This window comes from Ailuropoda melanoleuca, chromosome 6 (assembly GCF_002007445.2).
Source record: "Ailuropoda melanoleuca isolate Jingjing chromosome 6, ASM200744v2, whole genome shotgun sequence".
Taxonomy (NCBI): domain Eukaryota; kingdom Metazoa; phylum Chordata; class Mammalia; order Carnivora; family Ursidae; genus Ailuropoda; species Ailuropoda melanoleuca.
This window is the reverse complement of record NC_048223.1, coordinates 117,826,319-117,830,844: the sequence shown is the minus strand read 5'-3', so window position 1 is coordinate 117,830,844 and position 4,526 is coordinate 117,826,319.

Sequence of the window (4,526 nt, the reverse complement as noted above, 5' to 3'; positions counted from 1 at the left end):
GGGGGGGGGGGGGGCGTACCCTGCCTGCGCTGCTGGGAGGGGAGGGCGAAGTAGGGGGAGACCAGGGGAAGGGAGGGGAGGGGCTGTTGCTGGGGGCCGCGTTCGCCTGAACGCTGTGCTTTGGGTTTGGAGCAGGTGACCAGGCCTGGGTCTCCTTCGGCCGAGTGGCGAGACTCACCGAGGACACGGGTAGGCGTGGGGATGGGGGAATGCCCCAGGGCTCGCGCACCCTCCTCCTAGTCTTGAATGCCCCAGGTCAGCCTTTCGAGAAGCCCCCTCTCTCCCCTCACCAGCATCAGCAGGAAAAGCTGTGGAGAGGCAGGATTTGGCGCGCTCTGAGGATGGAGTCGTCAAGACAGAGCTGCCCAACAATCGAGTAACTTCCGTTTGCATAGTGCTTTGGAGAGCTTTCAGCTGGGTGAAATCTTTGCACGAAGCTCTGAGGTTCAGAGAGGTTATGGTTCTTGCTGTAGTAAGTAGCGGAGGCATCAGGACTTTCCTACAGCACGCAGCGGACTCCCAACAGGTGTTCACAACTGGGTGGCCATTAGCTGGTGACTTAGGTAGGGATGGGGCCTGGGCCAGAAAGTCTTCCACCCTCGTGCAGTGATTGGTGTGTGTGTGTGTGTGAAGCTCTCACCCCGCGGGGGGTGGGGGGACTGTATAAAAAATGGGGTGTATGTGCAGCTTGAAAAATAAAGCATATTTAGTGTCACAATTTAATACTTTAAAATGAGCCAAATATTTTTGTAAAAAAAAATGGAAAATAAATTGGAAGATTTTGGATTGGGAGGGTGTGAGGTGGTCATGCCCTTCCCAGGAGAAGGGGCAACATCTTTTGAAAAATGGAAAGTAGGAAAGATTTTAGGTAGGGGAAGGATTCTTCAGGGTTCTATGGGACTGGGAAAATGCCTCCCCTGGTGGCTGGGCTGGCAGGCAAGGTGGGCAGGTCAGGACTTTCCTTCCCCTCCCTGGCTGGGTGCTCCGGCTGTGGAAGCAGGGGTGGGGGACCGCTGGTGCTGACAGCGCTCATTAGGCAGGAGGCTATGGTTCTGGGTCTGTGTCCAGCAGGTTTAGAATGGCCCAGTAGGGGCTGCCCAGAACCTCATGCTGGCACCGGTTTACTTTGGAATGAATGAAGGAATCAGACTGTCAGCTGTGCAGGGGACCTTTGGGATCATTCAATCCAACCTTACTTTACAGATAAAGAAAACGAGACCCAGAGAAGGGAAGGATTTCTTCAAGGTCACAAGGTGAATATGTCACAGGCAGAACTAGAACTCAGGCCCCTTCGCGAATGGCTTGGTGGCCTTCCCATTACACATGGACCCTGAAGGTATTTCAGACTCTAAGTCTGTGTATGCATGTGGAACACAGGGGAAATGACGAAGAGAAATGCGATGGGGCCGGGTGCCTTTTGCTTGGACCCCTACCCTCAAGGAGCAGTCTGGAAGCCAGGTGGCGGGCACAGGGAAGGACGTGGGGCAGCAACATGATGCCTGTTCTAGCCACCTGTCTGCATGAAGGGTTGAAGATATGTTTTTCAGCCTCTTCTTCACCTCCTACACCCTAACGGTTGATTTAAGTCATGAAACCAGGCAGTAATATTCTGCACTTGCCAACCAGTTCCTTTTTCAAGTTTGTGTTGGCACTCAAGTTAAAAAGTCATTCCTTTTTTTTTTTTTCTCCCCCTCTCCCACCAAAAATAAGTAAAAGAGCCCGCAGAAGGGTGGCAGATTGCTGACTCTGAGCTCTGACCACAAGAACACCGGCCCCTAGAGTGGTATGAAGATTATTATTCTATAAATGGAAAATTCCACTGTGTTCGCACAGCCCTGCAGCTTGCATACTTTCAAGGTATGCAGACTTTTCAGCTCTGAGGAGTGGGAGCCACTGTTCTGAGAAAAACTTGTGGAAGGAAAGGAAAGTTTAAAACTGCCAGCTGCTGGGTTGGGTTCCCCTGCGTCAGGCCAAAGAGAGCGTGGCAAGTAAGTGAGACCTTTCCTCTCTCACATCACATGATTTTTAGCCCTTGTGGGGTTTTTTGTTTGTTTTGTTTTGTTTACAAGGGGAATTAAAACTTTTCTGTGAACATGGGTAAGAAGTAATGCCTTGCTACGGAGCTGTGGGCTGAGCGGGTGGGTTCTGATGACAGCGAAAAGATGCCCTGGAAAGAGGTGAAAGGGGGCTCATGTGTCCTGGCGGGCTGGCTGCCTGCCCTTTCCCCAGGCTGCTCACCTTATCTGCTATGGGCCTTGTGCATAGTGAGTTGTTTGATCTGGGAAGAACGTCTGGAAGTGGAGGCAGAGTGCATGAAGTCCCCCCTGCCCCGGCCGCCAGCACGTGTGGCCCCAGTGGACTGGGAGCCTTTGCTCTTAGTTACCACAGAAAGGCCTGAGTGGGTGCCTGGATTTAGTAAACAATTTCTTTTATCAGTAAGCACAGGCCTCAGCCAGGCTGTGAGCTCTCCAGCTCTCTTTGAGGTGGTGGAACTGACTTCAGAGATATTCTTAGCACCTTGATGAGGTCTGCTCGCTTTTCGTTTGCCTCCCAGAATTCTGGAACAAAAACAGACAAATAGCCAGAGTGTGAGAATTTCTTCAAGGGATCCCCTCCGATTGGTAGAGGCAGGAAGACCGGTTGGGACAGGCCTCATCTCGGAGGCTGGAGGGTGTTGCTCAGTTTCTTCTGGAATCGGGCCTGCACAGCATGGGCAGGAGGCTCTGGCAGGACAGGGCTGGGTGGTGGGGTGGGCTGCTTGGATTCTGCATTCCCACTTCTGTGCACGGCTCCCAGCCCCCAGCCCGAGAGGCAACGCACAGACTCGGGCATTGTGAGGATCCTCAGAAATAGGAGGTCAGCCCTGGGGAATGAGGCAGCTTGGCGGGTGTCCAGGCAGCTGTAGAGATGCTGTTTGTCAGCCTCTGGGTTCCTCCTGACTTGCCTGCCAAGCTCTTTCTAGGTGGTCAGGCACATTTGGGTGCAGTGGGGGCTTTGTTCTGTAACAGTGTTGACTTAGTCCATATCATGCCTCTGGCCATGCTCAGGGAGTTCCGGGGATGGGGTTTCTGTCCTTCGGGGGCTTGGAGTGAGCTGGAGTTAGTGGAGAAGCGCTGGGGTGAAGTGGGGGGAGCTGCTTGAGCCGGTGCCTTGTTTTCATCCGAGACCTTCTGCAAAGTCACATGTGGCCTTGGATGAGGGGCTTAAGCACTCTGGGCTCCAGCTCCTTCCTCTGATCCTCGAAAGGCCCCTCGTGTCAAGTGGCAGGCACTTTACCCCTCTTGCTGACTTAACTCCAGTTCCAGACGAGTCTCTGCCTTGGCCTCCGGGGTGGAACTGTGACAGGTGTAATCCAGCCAGACAGATCTCATTTCCCCCGGGGCATGATTGGTTTAGGAGGGGGCTGGTGACCCAGTTCTGGTCCCTGAAATGTAAGGGGAGGTCTGTTAGGAGGACTCTGGGAGGAATTTGCTCCCTTGTTTAAAAAGAAAAAGAAACAAAGACCAGGAGCTTCCCTTTCTTCCAGCCACTGGCAGGTTACGGAGCTGAGGCAGCCCTGAGGTGGTAAGTCTCGAGGACCAGAAGCTGGCACCCTGGGGATGGCTGACCGGAAAAGTTATTTTATTTATTTTTGAAGTAGGCTCCACATGTAGCCCTGACATGGGGCTCGGTCTCACAACTGTGAGATCAAGACCTAAGCCGAGATCAAGAGTCGGACATTTAACCAACTGAGCCACCCAGGCAGCCCTGGAAAAGCAATTGAAAAAAAAAAAAAAAAAGCCTTGGGGACGTTTTTGTGGATGAGTTGGTGACTTGTTACACAAGACAGTTAAACAACTTTATTGATTCAGCCACTGCTGGGCAGGAATTTTACTTACAGCTGAATTTCATTCTAACTGAAACACGTAGTAATATGAAAAAAAATGCATTTGGTAATTTTGTCAGAAAGGTAGGATTCGATACTCTGGCCAGTTGGAGGGGACAGCCATGTCAGAACTGTGGGTGTATGGACAGGGGTGGGAAGAAACAAAGGCAGTGGGATCAGGGGCTTTATAGTGTCTCCTCTGTCGCCTGCCCTGTCGTGCACCGGAGTCTCCCAGCTGAGAGTAATAAGATACCCCCTTCAGACCAGGTGCTTTACAGTATCATCTCACGGACCCCCGCCCACCCCGCTACACAGCTGCCCCGTGAGGCGGGTTCTGTGATTGCCCTCCTGGTGTGGACGAAGGCTTAGGACACAGGAAGTACCTGGTCGCACTCTAGCCGTGGGACTTCTGGGGCCGAAGGGGTGGAGGCGGCCAGCCGGAAGGAGACAGTGCAAAGAGCCACCGGGAGGCAAAACTGGGCTCATTCCACTGTGTGTCAGAAATTGTCCCCCAACAAAACCAGTTCTGGTTGAAAGAGGTTGGATTTTTCTACTTATCCAGTATCGAGTACTTTGGTTCTGTGAGTAATGCTTTCTCTAACACTCGCCCCACTCCTCCCAGCCATGTGGTCTCTTAGAAACGCAGATTGTCCCATTTTTG